Source organism: Micromys minutus, assembly GCF_963924665.1.
Source record: "Micromys minutus genome assembly, chromosome: 1".
NCBI classification, from domain to species: domain Eukaryota; kingdom Metazoa; phylum Chordata; class Mammalia; order Rodentia; family Muridae; genus Micromys; species Micromys minutus.
The window spans coordinates 255,722,872-255,746,436 of NC_137969.1; the positions used below are offsets into that span (position 1 = coordinate 255,722,872).

The 23,565-nt window shown below is 38.0% G+C and overlaps 1 pseudogene across 1 annotated transcript in view; it reads right to left on the reverse strand.

Annotated features, from left to right (window-relative positions):
- Positions 1-23,130, reverse strand: part of LOC308418226 — a 34,123-nt pseudogene extending 10,993 nt beyond the window's left edge. Inside the window, exons 1-2 of the transcript in view lie at positions 21,895-23,130; positions 1,223-1,543 (exon numbers count right to left, since the gene is read on the reverse strand). The product of the transcript in view is annotated as an uncharacterized misc_RNA (transcript). The remainder of the gene's footprint in view (positions 1-1,222; positions 1,544-21,894) is intronic.
- Positions 23,131-23,565: the final 435 nt, after the last annotated feature.

Below are 23,565 nucleotides of genomic sequence, written 5' to 3' on the forward strand. Positions count from 1 at the left end.
CATCCCAGGGCTGAAGCCTACTTTGTCATGAAGAATGATCATTTTGATGTGTTCTTGCATTAGGTTTGCAAGGTTTTTGTTGAGTATTTTTGCATCAATGTTCATAAGTGAGATTGGTCTGAAGTTCATTTTCCTTTTAGGGTCTTTGTGTGGTTTAGGAACCAGGGTTATTGTAGCCTCAAAAAATGAGTTAGGTAGTATTCTGTCTGATTCTATCTTTTGGAATAGTTTGGAGAGTATTGCTGTTATGTCTGCAATAAATGTCTGATAAAATTTTGCACTGAACCCGTCTGGACCTGTATCAGGCAGGGCAGGGGCGTGCTGTCTGTGCACACTGGGCAGAGATCCCTCTGCACCCTGGCAACTCGTATATCCTTCTTACCAGGCCTTTATCTCTGGGAAATGCTGGTCCAGGTGGCAGATGAGCCGAGCCCTGTTCTGCACCCCAAAGCCACCGGGTGGAAACAGAGGACCCAGTGCTGGGTTCCTGGTCTCTGCATAAGGCAGGGCAGGGGCATGCTTTCCGTGTGCACTTGGCAGTGATCTCTCTGCCCCCTGGCAACTTCGATGTCCTTCTCACCAGACCTTTATCTCTGACAACTCTATAATTGACTTTAATGTAAGATGTATAATATAAATCTGTTTGTCTTCAAAAAAGAAAAATTATTATCCATTAGAACAAACTTTATAAACAAATCCTATCTCCCTATTTAGAGCAATACCTGCATATCATATGAATACATATCTAGTATTACAACTGAGTTCCAACAATAATTTTTCCAATAATCTTGCAACGTCCGCAAACTTTGATGTACAGTAAGAGTGTAATGTTCAAAAGGAAACCTAGTGCTGCCGTTCATGCTAAACGTTCAAATCATTGAAATTGATTAACAAGGTGTTTAAAATCAACATCTCTAAATACAACATATAATAGGAAAAATCATATCTGTGTTCATGACTTCAAAATTTCCCTCTTTCCAAAAAGAACTTTGCACCTACATTACACTTTCTCATAGATTAAAAACTCTGTTCAGTTGTCACTTTCTAATACAGAAACTCTGTGTTTCTAAAGCATTGTTAAGTTACAGTGAATTTTCCAGTTGTAAAGTAGTGCTTGGAGCTGCAATGCACTCTCTTTTTCTCTGGTCATGTGCGCCCCCTGTTGGTCCTGAGCAGCACTGCAAGGAGGTTTGTGTCTGGAGTCACACTGAAGTCTCCTCACTTTGTTTATCTCTTGCACAGTAATAAGTGGCCGTGTCCTCAGCTCTCAGGGTGTTCATGTCAATGTAGAGGATGCTTCTAGAATTGTCTCTGGAGATGGTGAACCGACCCTTCACAGATGAACTGTACTCTGCTGTGTAACCATTAGCTTTGTTTCTAATAGCACCCACCCACTCAAGTCCCTTCCCAGGAGGCTGGCGGACCCAGCTCATGTAGTAATCAGTGAAGGTGAATCCAGAAGTTGCACAGGAGAGTCGCAGAGAACCTCCAGGCTGTACCAAGCCTCCTCCAGATTCCACCAGCTTCACCTCACACTGGATACCTGCAATAGTAGAGAATGCTGCTCAGGAAAATGTCATACAGATCCAAGGTCCTTAATTTTTACACACACTCAGTCACTCAGCATCTCTTGTTCATTATAAATTACCATTTAAAAGTGTTACAAAAACTATCCAGTGCAGCCACAGCTTCATGGTGAAAGGTCCTTGTTCAGGGCTCTCAACTGAATCTGGAAACTGGAGGCTGAGGAAATCAGGATGAGGCCCCTCTGCTAGAGCTAGAGTATGGACAGGGTTTTAAGAGAAGGGAGTGGGTTCCAATTTGCATATCTTCCCGCTGTAGCACCAGCTCATGGGCTGAAGCTCGAAGGGTGCAGTTATTACAGAATTCACTAATGAAATGCATGAGTTTGGTCGCAAGAGCAGCATTACAATATTGTGTATCATCTGTCTATGATAACTAACTTCAACGTTCACCTTTCTACCAGGAAATATGTTAGAACTCTTTGTCTTTGTATTTACACCAGATACCTTGATTATTTTCTTATTTGAGCATTTTGTAAATGTTTAATAAGTGATTATATTTTACTTGAGTTTCTTTACTGACAAGATACCAGGGGAAATTATTTTGTTATAAAATGACAATGGTGCACTCTCCTGTGTACTAAAGAAGTGAAAGAACAGGAAAGCAGAGCTCTCTTTTGGCTTTTCTGGGTTTTCATTAGGACTAAAACAAGGACATTTCAAGCTTTCAGTTAAAGACAGGAATTACAAACATTTCCTTTGAGGGTCCCTGCCCCTAAACTTTCTGACCAGTTTCTCTAGCTGAGCTAATGCAGGTGTCCTTCCAAGATCCCAATACATTAGAAGCTCCTCACCCTCTTTTCTTTCTTACTGTGTGTTTTCCAAAACCCCCAAGCACACCTTATCTGTCTTACAGGCATGCTCTCCCTGACACTTTGGGGTGACTGACTTCTGAAGCCCCTTTACCCTTTCTGCCATTAGCCGGTTTGCTGAACTTTTGTGCCAAACATGTCGCTTTTTCCTTGACTAATATCCACCTTTATCCTTAGGGCAGCTGCTGAAATTTTCAGGTTATCTGGTTCCTCCTTCACTCCTCATCCTCCTCATCCTCTTTTTCTCCTCCTTGCCCTACTTCTCCTTTTTCTCAAACTCTAATAGTCCTAGAATGTCTGTCAGCTTCTTCTGTTTTTAAATTATCTTATTAACACGATCAATAACACAAAAAACTGGGAACTCTGAGTTTCCTAATCATAGTAGCTATTTCTTTTTTTATTGAATATCCTCTGTATTTCCATTTCAGATGTTATGTCCTTCCCCAAGTCCCAACTTCCTTCCCTTACAATAGCCTCCATGAAGGTGCTGCCTCTCCCAACTACCCTTTCCCACTTCAGTGTAGGAGAACTATACTGGGAAAACCAGCCTTCACTGAAACAAAGGCCTCTCCTCCCATTGATGCCAGAGAATGCTATCCTCTGCTGCGTGTGCACTTGGAGCCATGGGAATTCATTGATTGCTATTTTAGTCTATGGGAGCTCTGGTGGGTTGGCTTATTTGATAATTTTCTTCTTCCAATGGGGTTGGAGACCCTTTCAGCTCCTTCAGTTCTTTCTCTAACTTCTTCCTAGGGGTCCTATGTTCAGTCCAATGGTTAGCTGCAAGCATCCACCTCTATATCATTATGTCTCTGGCAAAAACTCTGATGAGGCATCCATATCAGATTCCTGCCAGGTGTCAGCAATAGTGCTTGTGTTCTGTACCAGCAATAGTTCTTGGGTTTAGTGGCTGCATACGTGGTGGATCCCCAGGTGTGGATGGTTTCAAATCTAGATGATTTGAAAACAGTTCTTAACTGAGATAGTATAATGTCACCTTTCATTTTCTTCTCTCTGATGTTTAAGAATATTGAACACTGGTTGATATATGTATTGAATATTCATGTTTTTAACTCTTCTATTTTTGATATTATTATTTAGATAAACCTTTATCTTACTATAGATTTTATCTACCAATATTCTTCAAAATTTTACTGGAAAAATAATATACATTGAAAAGATATTTATATGCTAACAATTTGTGTAAAGTGCAGTATTTAGTTATTATTGGTGGGAGGGTAAATTATTTCAAATTTAATATGGTAAGTTTAATAATTACTCAAACTAATTTTGGATGGAATTAGCTTGGATGTTCATGACCTATTGAATTTATAAAATAGATGTGATGTATATAAACACTGCAATTGCATTTGGCAGTAAAAAAAAAGAAACCAATTATCATGAAATTTGGTGGAATGTCGAAACATTATTTTTGAATACAATAGCTGAGGCTCAGGAATTACATTATATCTTTTCAAATGGTATGTGAATCTTTGCCTCAAATATTTTTAATTTCTTGATTTTATAATATTGTGATTATATATGCCCAATCACTTAAAAATAACTCAAATAGGTTCTTCCATTTTATATTTCAAATGGTTTTGTTAAATGATATTTTGGAAAATATCATACCAATATGTATATATTTTATCACATGAATATATATATGATACCCACCTCCCTTATTATCCTTCTCTCACTTCCTAGAACTACCAATATGTGTCCTTCCAAGTTTAGGTCCTCATCTCAATTCATCAATAACCCAGTGCACAGTTTGGTTATCTATAATAGGCTCATGTGGATAGGTCAATACTCTAGGGCATTGACAATCTGTCAGATTCCATATACACATAAATAATTGCCTCTCATTAGGAAGAACCATGTATCTAAGGGTCATCAGCCAGGGATAGAGCATCAGCAACCTTCCAGCTATTTACACTGTACTGATGACTATTTTGATTTTGTTGTTTGTAAGCAAGAAACAAATCTTCCTGTTAAATTTAGTGTCTAATGATTGTTTTGTGTCAAAAAGTCAAATATTTTATGCCACTCATCCTAATGTATGGTTGTTTAGTTATTTCCTTTCTCTCTCCATGATATTGCCTAAGCCTTCAGTTGGACTGTTTATATAGAGGACTTATGTACTGTTGTTATAGAATTAATAGTATTACCATAATTCAAGTGAAGTCCGTTGTCGTTGTGCCAATTGTTTTCTTGGGGACCTTCATGTGTGGAATGTCACTGCTAGAATCTGAATGTCTCTGTTATGATAAGTTTAAACATCTTAAATGCCCTATTTAGTAGAACTCTAACCTCACTGAGGGATGGAACATACCAAGCATATTGGAGTTAAATGATCCTTCTCTGTTTTTTAGTATTTAGCATGATAATGAACATAATTCTGAACACATTGAAGAATTCTGTTATGTGTAAGGTGTCTATTAACCTGCACTTTTTACATGTCCCTAGCAGTTTACAGTAATTTAGTGGCTTTCATAAAGATTAGGATTTAGTTTTTATTTCTGCTTTATTTAGACACAAAAAAACCAATTTATATTGATATTCTCTTAGTATCAAAACTTTTAAACTCATAAATATAGTCCATAAGGAGATAAGTAAAGCTTCTGACCTTTATATCCTGTATTGTTGTAGATTGTAACATTTTTGTAATTTTCAATTAATAAAAGTGCTATAGTTTAATAATGATAGCAAAATCAAAGTTTAAAGGCAGATATATTTTGTGCCTGTAATTTTTAAACCTTTTAGTCCTGCCAACTTCTAAACCTATTTTAAGAAAGGGTAGCTTGTGCTCTCAACCATTGAGCCAACTCTCCATGCCCTGAACTCTGTTATCTTAATAAACCCATATTGCTATTCATGCTTCTATTGGTACTCACAACTTTTTTCTTATGGACTCTCAGAAGAATCAGGTCTCTTGCATAGAAAAGATATCAGAGCTCTTCTAGTGGAATCTACAGCAGAATTCCGAAAAGCTTTTAAGATATGGTCATGCAGCTATGTCAGCAGCTGCCCTCATTAATTTGTAAGATACTAAATTGAAAATTCTTTCACCTGATGTGTTGGGAGCTATAATGGAATGAGCTAATAGAGAGCAGGTGATTATCCTGAGATAGTCTGCCTCGGATTATTATATAATCTGTAACTGGTCCACCCTTATTCAGCAAGGCTGTAAGAAATTCATTTTACAAAACATTCCTGCCATTAATATGATTTTCCCATATTCTTAAACATAACAATCATTAAGTTATAGCACACCACTTTAGAGCAGATCTAGGAAGATGTACTGTCTTGTAGTGACACTACATAGACATATAAATAACTAAAGTCTTAAAGAGAAACCTATAAGAATTCCTAAACTAATAAATGATTTATAAATAAAAATATAAAGTTAAAATATATGAAATTAAAAATTATAAAATATATTTTTGAAATATTATTAAGATAAAGATAATTCAAATAATTATAGGATCATTTTGTCACTTTATTAGAAAATCAGGTACCACCCACCCTGGAGTATAATACCCAGCTGGCTTACAAAAGTGATGTTTTCAAAAGAAACTCCAGTGATTTGGCTCCCTAGGTTATCAGTTAAACTACACATGACAATTGAAAAGTAAATTTGTATTTGACTTTCAATTACACTCTATTGACAGACACATCCATTATCAAGTCAATAGTTCATTGTTGGATCATACTGTCTCTATTGACTGTTTTGAATATAAAAGGTATAAACTCTTTAACACTGTTCCTTTTTAAGATGCCTTTAATAAATATATATTATTTCTTATAAAAAAGCTAGAAGCATAACAACTTCTGGAAATGTCAGGTGTCATGGGAAGATTTCATACCCCTGTGCTCTAGTCGAGGAAGTGAAACCTCAAGGCTTATCAAGACTTTAACCCAAGGATAACTGAAGGGAGAGTAGTTGATTCACTATAGGGCAAGAATTAGGCTATAATTAGTGTTAATTCATTTGGTGATTTAAAGACATTGAAAACTGTGTTTTCATGGGTCAGCAGTGAAGAAGGCCACTCCTTAATAATGGATAGATGTGTACAGCAGCATCGTGAGAGGAACTAATTATCACATAGTGGGGATCCACCCCATATACAGTGACAAAATCCAGACAATAATGTGGTTGCAAAAAATAGCATGCTGCCAGGAACCTGATATATTTGTCTTCTGAGAGGCTCTGCCAGAGTCTGACAAATACTCAGGAAGATGCTCTCAGCCAATCATTGAATTGAGAACAGTGTCATTAATGGATGAGTTAGGGAAATGACTGAAGGAGTTAAAGGGCGTTGCAACTACATAGGGAGAAATACAATATCAAACAACCAGACAACCCAGAGATCCTAAAAACTAAAGTACCAACCAAAAGAGTATACATTGAGAGATCCAGGGCTCCAGCTGCTATGTAGTAGAGAATGGCCTTATTAGGCATCACAGTTAAGAGAGACCCTGGGTGTTGTGAAGGTTCAATGCCTCAGTGTAGGGGAATGCTGTGGGGTTGGAGTGGGATGAAAGGGATTAGTTGGTTTGGGAGCAGTCTCATAGAGGAAGGGAGAGTGGGGATTTAATACTCTTAATTGAGATGGGAATCTGGGAAAAGAAATAACGTTTGAAAAATAAGTAGAGAAAATTTAAAAAAAAAACAAAAAACAAAAAAGAAATGCTGTCATTTACATGCTTACTGGGGCTTTGTATGTTTTACTTGATACATTTTCTTTCTTATTTGTTTGATTTATCTTTCATTCATTTTCTTTTCTTTTTTAGTTTTCTTTCTTTTCTTGTATTGAGTTTGGAAGAAAATAATTCTGCAAAGGTTTTGAAAGAATGATTAAACAATGCTCAAACAAAACCAAATGTAAGAATTATATTCTAAGACAACAGCATCATCTACAACAAGAATTTAGAAAAGAACTGAATGAAGAGAAAGTAATCCATGCTATGAAAATATTATGTCAAGTAAAGAATAACTAAAATGATGTTGGAAATAAAATTCTTAATGAGTATAAAACAAAAATCCCTCACTGGTACATTTCATCAATAGACATCATCCTGGAAAAACATCTGAGAGTCATGTTCAAAACATGACAAGTACAAGTACTGAGTCACTCAGTAAAGACAAATGTGAATATTTTAACTGTGTATGAATATGGCATATAAATGTTGTGGGATGCTATGAAGAGACCTAGCCAATTTTTGTGTTATTGCAGAGGAGAAAGAGTAGAACATCATGGGAAAAATCCAGAGAAACTTTCTAGCAAACTAGTGCAAAATAAATGTGCCAATAACACAGTTAGAAAATGTACCAAACCCATCTACATACAAGAGGATGAGAGAACACATAATATGAAAAGGTAAATAATTGCACATTATCTATTCTACCAAAATTAATAAAGACACAAATAATGAGTTGGGGTCTACTCTTCCAGAGGACCTAAAGTAAATATTCAGCAACCACATTGCCGCTCACAACCATCTACAATGTAATCTGATACATTATTTTTGTGCTCATATACAACAAACAAACAAATATTGAATAAATAAGCAAAAAAATTAATGCTTAAAACTTATTAATGAATTGTCTGTGCTGAAGTGAATAAACACATCCAATATCATAGGGAATACACGCATAATTCCAGAACAGCTAATTTTGAGTTCTAAGAAAGCACCAAGACAAATAGAATGACAAGAATTTTTTGACACATTTTAATAATAACTTTTATCACTAATTGTCACAATTTTTTGATTAAAAATCAGACTAGCATTGGGATTCAACTGTGAAAGAAATCTTGTTGGTACCATTAAAAACAGACATCTCTGTCTATCTTAAATGGTAAATTTGAAAAAAGATACTCCAACAAAATAAAATTAAGAAATTAGAAAGCATAAATATACAAAACTAGTTAGAAGAGGTAAAAAAACCACTTCATATTTATTCAAGAAAAATCCATTAAATATTATTAAAATTTTAAATATATAAAGCAAAATTTGTACAAAAATGTATACTATATATATTAAAAGCACAGATTACAAGCATTGCAGTGCCTGTCAATGGTAGAATTTAATAACCTTCTGTACTGATACAAAGTTTATTTAGACAAAATCTGGTAAGAGAATCATTGATGATAATTGGCATGTAACAGACATGGACTCCATAGATGTCTCCTGAACACTCCAACCCAACAATGATAGTACAGGAAATTTTCTTCAAAATTGAATATGTGTTAGATAGTTTAAATATCAATCTAAAGCAAGACAGAGTCAATATTTTTTGGGAGGTGGAATAACTCCAGTAGGAAAATGCTGCAAGCTGATTGGCTGCTGATCAAGCCTGGACCACATATACTTGAATGAAGATAGCTGACGGTCTTTCATCCTGAAGGAGGCAGTGACACACGCTATGGGTCATCTTGGATGGTATATGGAATCAGACTGCAGAAGGCAAGAAAACAGGTTAGCACGCTGAAATTACCACAGTTGCTGCCCCAGTTTCCTTTTTCAGGTTACTGGACAGACCTCCCTCAATGATGAACTGTCACTTAGAATTATTAGGTGAAATTAATTCTCTCTAATGCATGATATTTTGGTCACAGTGTTTTATCAAATTGGCTATTTAAACATAACTAAACATGTTAAGATGTACTACAAGTTTCAAAAAATATACAATAAATTGAAACAACATACAGCATTTTAGTTGACTGCAATATAATAAAGCTAAATAGTAAGGAAAATTATAGAGAATTCAACAACGCATAAAAATTAACAACACACTGTAAATGATGTCACTGTCCAGAAATAAGTCATAGGGAGTACATTTGCAAATTCCTAGAATAGAATCACATATAATCACAGAATACTATAGTGCAAAGTACCTAAATTAAAATTTAATTTATATTAATACTATATTTATATTAATAATAAAGTATATATATATTAATTTATATAATATTAATTTAATAACTATTATGATTTTGCATCATAAGCCCTTGAATAACAAAAAAACAAACAAATCCTGAAGCAGTGGGTTGGGAGCTATAATAAATCCTCACCTGAAACTGAAAGGATGACAATGGAACAGATAATACAAAAATCAAAGAAAATAGAAATGGGTTCTTTGATATATAAAGAAGACTGACAAATATAAAGGAAAGTTAGCAAAGGACAAAAAGAACAAATTAATAAAATTGGGGATCAAATGAGAGACATTAAACTATCAATGGGATTAAAAACCATTAAGCATACACTTTACAAACTTTTACACATGGGGAGGCTCCAGGACTCACTGTGGGTGACCCTTGTCAAACGGATCAACAGTGTGAATATGGAACCTGAAGAGACCACTTCCAGTTGCCAAACAGGTCCCCCTTGGAAGTATAGGTGCAACTATACACCTACAAAACTTTTGACCCAAAATATTTTCTTCCTAAAGAAAAAAATCAGCGAAAGAAACAAGCAGAAACTGAAGGAATGGCTGACCAGTGTCAAGCCCAATTTGGGTCTAATCATGGGTAGTCTCCAGTCACAGACACTAGTACTAACACTATGCTGTACTTGCAGACAAGCTTCTAGATGCCCCAGTTCAACTCTCCAGAGAAGAAGGCTATACTTCCGGCTCTTAAGAGCTCAGGCCTATTTTATTGATTTAGTTACTCAGGCTCACTTGACATGAAAGTTAAATATTCCTAGAAAGTTGTCCTGGAACCACAGGGGATATTTACAGACATAAGAAATACAGATATCAAGTTTCATGCTTCTTTTAAGATTTTCTATACTTTCAATGAGTGATCCTATGTAAAGCAGCAGATTGACTCCTAATAGCATTATCCTTCCTGGAAAACAGCAGGGAAATTAGCTGCCCTCTTTAACTGCACAGAACAGGAATATCTGTAGCAATTCTGTTCATTACATAACACATTATAAGGCTGGAGATATGTTACATATCAGACCATAGTACCACTGCATAGAATCATCTCTGAACTACATTCTGAATTTTCATATTCAGCTAGACATAATATGATCAAAGCCTTTACAATGCAGTAATACATACAGTTTGGCTATCAATAATTTTTGTCTACACTAAAGGAGAAGTCGACATTAAATGTGAATATAAATTTAATCAGATCACAAATAGTAGATTATTATATATCAGAAATACAGTTTTTAGCTGTAGCGAAATTATATGCATAAATTCATTTTTTATTAGATGAATCAAGGGCATCAAGAACCTTCCAGTGACCAAGAAAATGTCATAGCTCCAGGTTGATGAAACTGTTTTCATCTTTCAGGAATAAAGTTATTCTCCAATTAAAGCAAGAATTGTCGAACTACAGAATACAGGGTCATAGATAAGGAAGCAAATATTTACCTGTTGGGACACTAAGGCATCAGTGAGTAGGACTACTCCATTTTCTACTCTTGGATTCCTTGAGGATGAATCATGGGTAATGTAGTACAATTAACATGTACTAGATTCTACTTATGAGCATACACTGAATTTTGTAGAACTTTGCTCACTAATCTACTGTCAATAAGTAGGCCCAATCCATGCATTTAAAAATTGAGTCCTTTGTGTCTCTACACAGACAACTGTATCTGATCATAGACCTACCCATCATTTTAGAAGATTTTTTTATATTCACATTTTTAAGTTGTTGATTTGAGGCAGAGTATAAAAAATAATTCTTAGTAGAATAAATATGTATTTCCAAAAACTGAAAACTGCATCTATGTGCATTAGGAAAGATGGACACTGTCAGCAGGATTTATGTACAATAGGATTCTGTTTGAGTGTGATAGTGTAAAGACACAAGGAAATGTGTCAATTACACCTAGACAGCATCCCAATGAGCTTCTGACACACACTTAACTCTCAAAACCATACTTGATGTATGTGTCCTCATCACAGTATGAATAGACAGGTGATTTCTATGTCCTTGTTATCAGTCCATGTCTTAGTCTTATACATATATTAGAAAATTTCACCAACCATCTAACTGAGTACAATGACCTTAATGGAGAAGAAAGGGGAAGGACTGAAATATCTGAAAGTGTTGGCAACACCATAGGAAGAACCATAATGTCGATCAACTAGATCCCTTGCATCTGAGCTTATAGGACTAAAACATCCGCTAAAGCACACAAATGGAGGGACCTATGGCTCTAGATTCATATGCAGCAGAGAACTGCCTTATCTGGAAGAAATGAGTGGAGAGATGTGGGGCGCTGCCTGCACATTCTCCATTACAAGATGGCGCTGACATCCGGCTGGAGTTAGCAGTAAACAAGTCATGTGCACGCGTACTGGGTAACTTTCCACTCCTTGAGCCCTGCCTCTCCTGTGGCCTCATAGGTCCTGATAAGTTTCAACCAATCAGTGGGCTCCATGTCCAAGGCGAGGACTGATTCCTATATAAGGGGATGGGCTAGATAGTTCGGGGTTTCCATCTTCACGTGTTGCAAGCTTATGCTCTGCGTCTCGAGAGCATTAAAGCTTTACCACAGAAGAATCCTATATCATGTGCCGTGTCCTTCTTGCTGGTGAGACGGTTGTGCAGGACATCTGGTGCCTGAACCCGGGAACTCGACCACTCCATCGTCTGCACCACCGAAGACCCCTTGTCTCTGGGCAGGGAGGATCCAGAACTGCAGGGAGATAAGTTTGGCAAGGTATGTCTGACCCTGGATCTTTCTTTAAATTTGGTTTAAATCTTCCACGGCCGTGGGAAGTGTCCGTAGAGGCTCTGGTCTTTGTCAGTGCAGTTTTTATTCTCTTCCTCTTAATTTCCTCTTGTGTCCAACAGGGCTGGTGTTAGTTTTGTGCTTACTCACCTTTCAGTTTCACTTTGTGCCACAATGTAAATAAGCCTGGGGCATTACATCGCTGTGATGGGCTCTTCACACTGGACCGTTACAGCCCTGCAGTCAATTCTTAAGCAGAGAGATCTAGAATTGCCCACCTGGATCTTACAGCGTTTCATAAAAGGTAGAGCGTGCTGCCCCTTGATTTGCAGTCTCTGGGTCTCTCTCACCAACCTCATGGAAAAAATTGGGTAGAGATTTAGACTGTGCGCAGACTGCCGGAAACCTCCGTCCCAGGACCATGGCCATTTGGATGATGGTACAAAATTGTTTAAAAGATGAGAGTTGTAGGCCCGCTATCGCTACGGGGCAAGAGGCATTGAGTGAAGTCTAGGATAGACTATCAGAAGCCGAACAAAGCGAGAGGATGGGTGCATGCAGGAAAAGATATTCTCCCTCTAAGGAAAACGGACCTCCAGGTACACTGCACAGTGGGAGAGTTGTTATCCACAAACCTTCAGATTTTCATTCCCTTATGCCCTCTAATATTAAGAAAAGGAGAGTAAGCTTGTACCCTGTAGAGGACCTTGAGGCTCTTAACATTGAAAGCCCCGAGACTTCAGATGATGATGAGTGAGAAGGCTTGGACCCAAAGAAAGGCAGGGTCTGGGCTTTTCCAAAGTGCCATTAAGGCAGTATGGCCCATACCATAGAAAACGGAGGATCGGGTATGGGATCCTCAATGGCCCCTTACCTCCGAAAAATAAGAAGCTGTTACCCAATTGATTAGAGAACAACTACAATTGGGTCATGTAGAACCCTCTACTTCACCTTGGAATACCCCCATTTTTGTGATTAAAAAGAAATCAGAAAAATGGTGATTGTTGCATGAATTGAGAGCCATCAATGAACAAATGCATTTGCTTGGCCCTATACAACGTGGCCTATACCTCACAAAACTTCCAACAATTTTGTAGCCACATGGCTGTGACACATCTCACAAGTTTGTCTTAAAACCCACAAGGGCAAGGCATCGTTGAACGTGCTCACCGCACCCTCAAATCCTGTTTAATAAAACAAAAAGGGGGAATTATGCAAGCTCTACCCCCTGTGCCTAGAACTGCAACTTCCATGGCACTATTCACCTTAAATTTTTTACCAATGGACAAACCAAGAGAGATGGTGAAATGGAAAGATGTCATAACTAATAAATGGAAAGGACCGGATCTTGTGTTGATCAGATCCAGGGGAGCTGTTTGTGTTTTCCCTCAGGATGAAAATAATCCATTCTGGGTCCCCAAGAGGCTCACTCGAAAAATGGTGGAGACTCCTGATGACAGCCCTGCTCCTGATGCTTTGGAACCAGAGAGTCAGAGGAGAGGCGAGATGGGCGATTCTGTCAACATTCCCGAAACCAATTCCAGTGGAACACGATGCTACAGTCTTCCCTAAGTTTTTCACCACTGATATCAACTTGGGTGGGGGTGGGACTCTTTGGAGCAATCCTTTGATGCGGACTTGTGTGGCTTCTCTGACGGGTTTGTAAGCTCAAGGCCCAAACAAAAAGAGACAAGGTGGTTATTGCCCAAGCGCTTGTCGCTCTAGAACATGGAGCATCAGCTGATATCTGGTTGTCTATGCTTAAGCAGTAGGTCACCAGCCAGACAGCTCTTGCACTCCTAGAACTTCAGTTCATTGCACAGGATTAGAGTGTCTGGTTTGAGCAGCCCATGAGGGATGCCAAGTAAAGCATCGCACTGAGAGCCCCTTGTCGCGGGGTATCTCTGGGAGATATGTCATCTGGCGTGAGGGTTGCCTGCCCCAGTATCCCTCCCTCAGAAAAATGGCAGAGTGACAGGTCAAGAGTACTATGGTCTACAAAAAGCCTAGCGGTTACTCCTGTACATGGTCTTTATACACCTTAATGAGGATTTGACTTCTATCTCTGCCCTCCTAATATGGGTGTCCTACTTTGCTTAAAGAATAAAAGAAAGGGGGAGATGTGGGTCGCTGCCTGCACATTCTCCATTACAAGATGGCGCTGACATCTGGCTGGAATTAGCAGTAAACAAGTCATGTTTGCAGGCACTGGGTAACTTTCCACTCCTTGAGCCCTGCCTCTCCCGTGGCCTCATAAGGCCTGATGAGTTTCAACCATTCAGGGGGCTCCATGTCCAAGGCAAGGAGTGATTCCTATATAAGGGGATGGGCTAGATAGTTCAGGGTCTTCGTCTTCACATGTTGCAAGCTTATGCTCTGCGTCTCGAGAGCATTAAAGCTTTACCTCAGAAGAATCCTATTTTGTGTGCCGCGTCGTTCTTGCTGGCCAGACGGTTGCGCGGGACAGAGAGACTCTGTCCTGTAGATCCTGAAGGCTCCCCTATAGGGAAATGCCAGGGGGGTTAACTGGTTGTGGGAGTGATGGATTTCCCTCATAGAAGCAGGGTAGGGAGAATAGGGGATTTTGGTGGGGAATTCAAAACAAGGATAACATTTGAAAGGTAAATAAACAAAAAAATCAAAAACAAAAAGAAACACTGTAAAACTGTATCTATGTGCATTAGGAAAGATGGACACTGTCGGCAGGATTTATGTACAGTAGATTTATGTACTCTCAATATGATGAAGTGAGAATGGCAATGATCATTGGCCATCATGATTCATACTGAGTATTGTAAAAGCAACAAAACCACTTTTAGCACAAATTTTTTTTTTAGGAAGATAAGCTCCCTTAGATAACTGGTTTGGTATTTCACACAGTGAGAAAGCATTATCTACCACAATATTTCCACAAATTAGAGTGTAGACACAAAGAAGGTATGGTTGAAATGGGAATTAAATATTTCTAAGTGAGTATCTCAGAAGTTTTCTATAACAAAATAAAACAATATAGAGTGGACTGAAAATAGACAAAGGATTTATTAGTGGTTTCTTTTCAATTTCAAAACAGAAACAATTTACCTGAAGGCAAAAATTAAGCTTGTAACTTGGACATATGAAATTAAAAAAATACACAATGAAGAAAATATCAAGATTATATTTCACTGTTTGTTTAATCAGCTCACCCAAATATGAAAACAAGAAAGAAGTTTATAATTATTAAGATACCCAATGAAAAAGTAGAGTTATTACAAATGGAACTCTAGCTAGGCCTTATAACTGGAAACATTATAGCCATTTCTGATCTGCAAAATCTGTCAATTGAGATTTAACTATGAAAATTAGTATTTACGACTGTAAAAGTGTCTCCTTTTTTTTATCTACCTCACTCCCTCACCAGCCCACTTCCTATTTTTCTCTAATTTTGTTTAATTTTTAGTTGAACAAATTTATTTTAAAAAAGAAAGATAAATATTCACATTTTAAGCATTTTTACATAAAAGTATAGGAATAAATTTTTGACAGTACTTGGTTTTTTTAAATATTTGACAGTGTGCATTAAGATCTTACTAGTTACAATGAGCATAAAATACATTTAAAACAAGATGTAACATGGAATTAGTCAAAGGTTTCTTGGTGTATAAAGGTTAAGCATAATGGTTTTTCATTTTCTTTTTTTTTTTCTTTATTTCCTTATGTCCTTTGTTTTTTATTGCACTTCATATAGTCTGTGAGCTATTTCTGGGGTGTTCTGAGCTTTCAGGTGTTAGTATTCAATTATCAGTGACTACATAGTATGCCTGTTCTTTTGTGACTAGGTTATCTCACTCAGGATGATATTCTCTAGATGCATCCATTTTCTTAAGAATTTCTTAAGTCATTGTTTCTGATAGCTGAATAGTACTCCATTGTGTAAATATACCAAATTTTTTGCATCCATTCATCTACTGAAGAACAACTGGTCCTTTCCAGATTCCTCTTGGTTGTGTCTGTTTTCCTTTGTTCTAGAGCTTTTAGCTGTGCTGTCAAGTTGCTGATGTATGCGTTCCCCAGTTTCTTTTTGGAAGCACTCAGAGCTATGAGTTTTCCTCTCAGTACTGCTTTTATTGAATCCCATAGTTTTGGGTATGTTGTGTTTTCATTTTCATTAAATTCTATAAAATCCTTAATTTCTTTCTTTATTTCTTCTTTATCCCTACTATTGCTTATTAGAGTTGTTTAGTTTTTATGTGTAATTGGACTTTTTTTGTCTTTTTTTGTCCATGGTGATCTGATAGAATTCATGGGAGTATTTCAATCTTCTTATATCTATTGTAGCTTCTTTTGTGATTGATTATATGGTCAATTTTGGAGTAGTTACTGTGAGGTGCTGAGAAGAATATGTATTCTTTTGTTTTAGGATGATATGTTCTGTAGATATCTATTAATTCAAATTGGTCCATAACCTCTGCTAGTTGTTGTGTGTCATTGTTCAGTTTCTTTTTCAATGATCTGTCCATTGTTGAGAGTGCAGTGTTGAGGTCTCCCACTATTATACTGTGGGGTGCAATGTATATTTTGAGCTTTAGTAGGGTTACTTTTATAAATATGGTACTCTTGTATTTAGTGCATATATGTTAAGAATTGAGAGTTCCTCCTGATAAATTTCCCCTGTAATGAGTAAAAAGTGTCCTTCCTTAACTTTTTTGATAACTTTTGGCAGAAAATATACTTTATTCGATATTAGAATGGCCACTTCAGCTTGCTTCTTGGGACCATATGCTTGGAAGTTTATTTCCCAACCTTTTACTTTGAGATAGTGTCTGTCTTTGCCTCTGAGATGAGTTTCCTGTATGCAACAAAATGATGGGTTTTGTTTATGTATCCAGTCTGATAGTCTATATCCTTTTATTGAGGAATATAATCAATTTATGTTAATTAAGGAATAGTCGTTGCTGTTTCCTGCCATTTTTGATTTTGGAGGTAGAATTGTACCTGTGTGTCTTTCTTCTTTTGGTTTTCTTGCTTAGGTATTTTTTTGTTTTTCCTTGTATGGTGTTTATTTCCTTTTATTGGGTTTTCCACCTATAATTCATTTTAATGCTGAGTTTCTGGTCAGATATTGTGTAAATTTAGTTTTGTCTTGGAATATCTTGTTATCTCTATTCATGGTGATTGAGAGTTTTGCTGGGTATAAAAGTTTGGGCTGACACCTGAATTCTCTCAAGGTCTGCATGATGTCTGTCCAGGATCTTCTAACTTTCATAGTCTCCTTAGAAAAATGCGGTGTGATTCTGATTGGTCTGCCTTTATACATTACATGACCTTTGCCCCTTACTGCATTTAGTATACATTTTTTGCTTTGGGCACTTGGCGTTTTGACTCTTATGTGGCAGGACAAATTTCTTTTCTGGTACACTCTATCTGGAGTTCTGTAGGCTTATTTATGCTCATGGTCATCTCATTCTTAAGGGTAGGAAAGTTTTCTTCTATGATATTTTGAAGATATTTACTGTGCCTCTTAGTTGATATTCTTCACCCTCTTCTATTCCTATTATCCTTATGTTTTGTCTTCTCATTGTGTCCTGGATCTCCTGGACAATTTTTGTTAGTATCTTTTTGGTTTTTGCATCTTGTCTCACTCTTTTGTTTATGTTTTCAATGTTATCTTCAGCCCCGGAGATTCCCTCTCCCATCGTTTGTAGTCTGTTGTAGATGCTTGCATTTGTGACTACTGATTTCCTTTTTAGGTTTTCTACCTATAGGGTCATCTCTTTTAGTGTTTTCTTTATTGTGTCCATTTCCATTTTAAATTACTTCTTTCATTCCTTCATTTCTTTGGTTCTGTTTTCCTCGAGTTCTTTGAATTCTTTGAGTGTTTTTCTTGTTTCCTCTTTAAAAGCTTTTAATTCTTTTTGCTTTTCCTCCCATTCTTGTTTAAAGATCTCTATCATTATCTTGAGGTATGATTTCAGATATGAGTCTTCTTTTTATGGAGTGTTTGGCATTCCTTCGTTTGTTGTGATTTGAGAGCTGGGTTCTGGTGTTGCCAGGTTGTCTTCATTTCCCTGGGGGTATGTTCTTTCACTTTCCTCTTGCCATCTTGCTGTCTGTGATTATAAGTGGTCCTGTTTTCAGTGATTGGTTCTAGTTTTTCCCTTGTATATGGTCTGTGTCCCTGGATCTCTGCTGTTACTGGTGGCAGATGGCCTGAGCATCAGTTCTGCAAGCAGAGGCCGCAGATTGGAAATAGACATCCTAAGGCAGGTTTCCTGCTCCCCTGAACCAATGGAGGGGTGCACTTTCTGAGTCTTCAGCACAGACCTCTCTGTTCCTTGGCTACTTGGAGTGCTGTCTCACCAAACCTGTGTTCCTTGATCTCTGCTGTTCCTCAGAATATTTCATACAAGCACAAAAGAATACCTTCTCCACACATTATGGATTCCTCTCAAATAGTTTCTTCGAAGTTAGCAACCAATCAAGCCTCCAAAGATCCAAGAAATTTGAAGTAATCTTTTGTATCTTATGAGAACTTCCTGAATTAATTCTGGACACCAATAACAACAGAAATGCTGGAAATTTTACATTCATATTAATTAAACTACCCTCTACTCAATAATAAATGTGTCAAGAAAGAAATAAAAAAGGAGTAAAAGATGTCATATAATTCGAAGAAAATAATGGCCCAACATACCCATACCTATGTGACACAGTTAAAATACTGCTAAAATTATTGTCCTTATCACTCAGTGCCTTCATGAATGAATTAGAATATTCTCATAGAAAAAATATAAAAGTACATCTGAAAGAACTGGAAAATAAAAGCAAGCACACCAAAGAGTAGTAGAAGGCAGGAATTCATTAAAATCAGTGATGAAATCAATGAGTTAGAAACAAAGAGAGCAATAAAAATCAATGAAAGCATAGTTGGTTCTCTCAGAAATATAACAGGAAATAAAATCCTTAGTGTAACTAAACAAGAGATAGAGAAATAGTATCCAAATTAACAAAATTAGTAATGAAAATATGTACATATTAATTGACACTGAGGAAATTCAAAGGGTAATGAAGTCCTACTTTCAAAATCTGTTCTCCACATGATTGGAATCCTAAAAAAAAAAAAAAAAATGGACAGTTTTCTATTCGAATACCAGTTTTCAAATTAAAGTTAAGAAGAACTATATCAATAATCCAACAGACCCTAAAGAAATAGAAGCATTATTAAAAGGCTCCAAACCAAATGGAAAAAACCCAATGACAGTTTGTTTTAGTATGTGATCTATGAGATTTCTAAACAGCTAATGCTAAAACTACTAAAATTATTATAGAAAAAGAAAGATAAGAAACACTGCCAAATTTATTCTATGAGGGTGATTACAATAATTCTGATATTTAAACCACAATAATAACCAAAAATACCGATTTTTTATAAATATTGATGCAAGGTCATAATACATTACCTACAAACCAAATCTGATAGCATGTCATAGAAATCATCAGTCAAGCATGCTTCATTCCAGTGATGCAGGGATAGTTCAATATATAGAAATCCATCACGGTCATTAATTACATAAAGAAAATGTTCACATGATTATCTCATTAAACTTCTTCATTCTTGTTTGAAGTACAATTTGCACAAATATTTTAGAAAATCAATTTGCTAGATTCTCAGAAATCTGGAAATAGTTCCACCTCATGACCTAGCTATATCTTTCCTGGGCATATGCCCCAAATTAACACCCCACACAGACATTTGTTTAACTCTGTTCATAGCAGCGTCATTCATTAGAGAAAGAAAGGTAAAGGAACCTATATATCAATAAAAAGTAATGTATAAAGGAAAAAAATAATTATGCCTACACTATGGAATATGATTAGGCTACTACAAGCAAAGCTGTCATTTTTTGAATTTTGAAGGCCAATCTGGAGAATGGAGATAATATCATCCTGAGTGATATAACCCAGTCACAAATGATATGTACTCATTTACAAGTGGATGGATATAAGTCACAAAATACAAGTAAAACTTTATACTCCACAGATGTATTTAAGCTAACAAGAAAAAGAGGATCAAGCAAAGAAAATTGAATATCAGTTGGAAGGACAAGTAGAAGTCATAAGAAGCAAAAGGAGGCAGGGAACTGGGAGGGGTGGAAAATATATTGGTGGGTTTCAGGATCAAGTGTGAGGAATGACAGGGGAGATGGTTAGTTCACCATGAAAATGAATGTAAATCTGCATCTGAGTGGGGTGAGAAGGGAAGCTAAACTCCAGGACAGGAAAAAGACCCGAGAAAAGGAGGCACCCAAGTATTTGTGACTCATTACTTAGTGTATTTGGAACCTGAAGAAGTCAACCCCTGAAGCCAAGCTGGAATCACATTGGAGTGATAAAACCCACTCATAAAATTTTCAACCCAAAATGTATCCTCCCTACAAAAACTGCAGGCATGGGGAAAGACTGAAGGGATGGCCAAAAATTAAACAACTCAAATTGAGTCCCATGCCATCGACAAACACCAATCCCTTATACTACCAATGATAATCTGCTATTCTGGCAGCCACAAGCAACTTGTTCATTGAGATGTTCCACCTGGAGGTCCTTCAACAGTGGAATGGATACAGAAAATGTGGTACATTTACACAATGGAGTATTACTCTGGTATTAGATAAAAATGTTTCATGAAATTTGTAGGCAAATGGATGGAAATAGAGACTTTCATCCTGAGTGAGGTAACCCTGTCACACAAACACACACACACACACACACACACACAAACACAGACACACACACAATGTGGTATTCACTTACTGATATGCAGATACTGGCCCCAGAAAAATCCAAATACCCAATAATCAATTCACAGACATTATGAAGCTAAAAATGAAGAAAGGCCTAAATAGGGATGCCTAAGTCCTTCTTAGAAGGGAGAACAATACACTCACAGGAGGAAATGCAGGGTAAAATGAGGAACAGTGATTGTACAAATGATAACTCAGAAGCATCCCACCTTCGGATCTACTTTACATGTAGCCATCAAATCCAAACACTATAGCTGATCCCTAGAAGTAATTACTGGCAGAAACCAGATAGAGATGCCTCCTCAGCAACAATATTTGAATCATAAAGATGTAGCTGAGTATGCTTGGAGGTAAACATTGGACTGAACTCTGGGTCCTAAGTGTTAAAGAAAGGACCTAAGGAGCTTAAAGGGGTTACAACCTCATGGGAAGATAACAGCATTATCACAAATCAAACCCTCCAAAACTCCCATGAACTAATACACTAACCTTTGTGTACACATTGAGAGACATTGATTCAGTTGCATATGTAGCTGAAGATAGCAGTGCCTGGTAACAATATGAGATGAGGCTATCGGCCCAGGGTGGGCATGTTTTCTCAATGTAGGGGAATGCCAAGCAATTGGATGGAGATTGTGCTTAGAATGGAGTGCAGCTATGTGAAGGCAAATGCTCAGCGAGGGCATCATATTAGGGAAAGGAGATAATATCTCAAATGTAAATACAAAATATCTAATAATTTTATGGGAACATAAAAGGTATCCTGGTTCCTGGTTGAGATGAGGTTTGAAACACTGGTGAACCTAAGAGATGGTAGGCATTCCTCTAAACTCCAGGAAACCAGGCCCCTGACACTATCCACAGCCTTCCATATATTAGTGACCATTATTCACATAAGGGCAATACCCTAAGCCCCTTCACAATGAGAAGAAATGACCACAAGTCATGTAGGCACAAGACAGATCTTCATTATAATGAGGTACCTGAAGCCTGGAGGCTTAGCCAATTAACTTTCCTTAAAAGACGTCTTCCTGCAAAATGTATTTAATACCAAGGCAGCAGCTTCTGTGGGGTCCCTGGTAATGGGCGCCAGGTGGCAGAGTTCATAGAATAACTTCAGGTGGTAGATGGCTGCCACTGCCTCTCTCTATATCAGGTGCTGCATGTGAACAGCCTTCAGAGCATAGTCCCCTTTGGCTGTCTCTCCAGACAGCATGATGTAGTCTGTTCCATCTAGGACTGCATTGGCCACATCACTGCCTTCAGCACGGATGGGACGTGGCTTCTCGATCATGCTCTCCAGCATCTGTGTGGCACAGATGACAGGCTTCCCAACTCAGATGCATCGTCCTATCATCATCTTCTGAGCCAGGAAGAACTTCTCTGCGGGAATCTCAATGCCCAGGTCACCTCGAGCCACCATGATCCCATCACTCGCCACTAAAATCTCATCAAACCTGCGAACACCTTCATGGTTCTCGATTTTACTGATGATCTTGATGTTCTTGCCCTTCTCCCCCAGGACCTTCTGGACTTTGTGCACATAGGCGGCCTTGCAGATGAAAGATGCAGACACCATCTCCACATCCTGCTCCACCCCAAACTTAAGATCCTGGATGTCCTTTTCTGACATTGTGGGGAGGTCCACGGCAGCTCCAGGCAGGTTCACGCCCTTCTTGCTGCCCAGGGAGCCACCATTCTCCACCCCTGTCACCAGGTAGTCAGCATCTTTCTCCTGCACGTACAGAGAGATGAGCCCGTCATCCACGTAGATCTTGCTACCCAGCCACAGGATGTTCTTGTCACACTTCTCCGTGTAGGATGATCTTCAGAGTGGCTCCCTTTTTCAGCTCCACCTCTGCAGTACTGGTGCCCTTGTTGAGTCCAGTCCGGATCTCAGGCCCCTTCGTGTCCAGAGCCACCGCAAAGAGACGGTAGAGGATGGGATCAGATGCAAAGCTGTCTGTGGCTGCACGGACATTCTTGATGGTCTCTGCATGGGACTCAAGGGTTCCGTGAGAGAGATTCAGACAAGAAATTCATTCCAGACTTAATCATCTCCATCAGCATCTCCAGAGACCAGGAAGCAGGGCCAATGATACAAGTGATGCCAGTGTAGTGGGATGTGACTAGTGTGGAGTCAATGTCAAGGCCGCACATGTGTTCCAGGAATGTGTCAGCCATGGCTGCATGGAGCTGCTGGGTCTGAAAGAAGGCAGTCCCTGATTCACTGTGTGGCTTTGGCATGGTTCCTGAGATTTTCGGGCGTACTTCAGATCCCGTTGCAATACCTAAAGCGGACGTCTGTACAGTCAGGATGCTTTGCTGCTGTACAGTAAATGTCTTTCATCCATAGACTTTCTCTTTTCATAGGAATCAGCGATGGGGAGCAGTGGAGAAACAATTCACCTACAAAGCTGCCCTCTAATGTCCCATAGAAGGCTTTTCTGTATCCGAAGCTGTGGCTTCAACCAAAAACAAGCCAGTAAGCAACTGCATGCACGTCAAGGACTCCCTATTGTGGGACGAGCCAGAACTCCTCTCTTACACTTATCCCCAGGGTAGATCCTCAGGCACCATACTATATATCATCTCTTCCAGGGCATCCAGTGTTGTTTGGGTAAAGAGGATACCTGAGTGCCAATGGCCCTGGTCTATCTCCAGGTCCTGAGAACAGTGAGC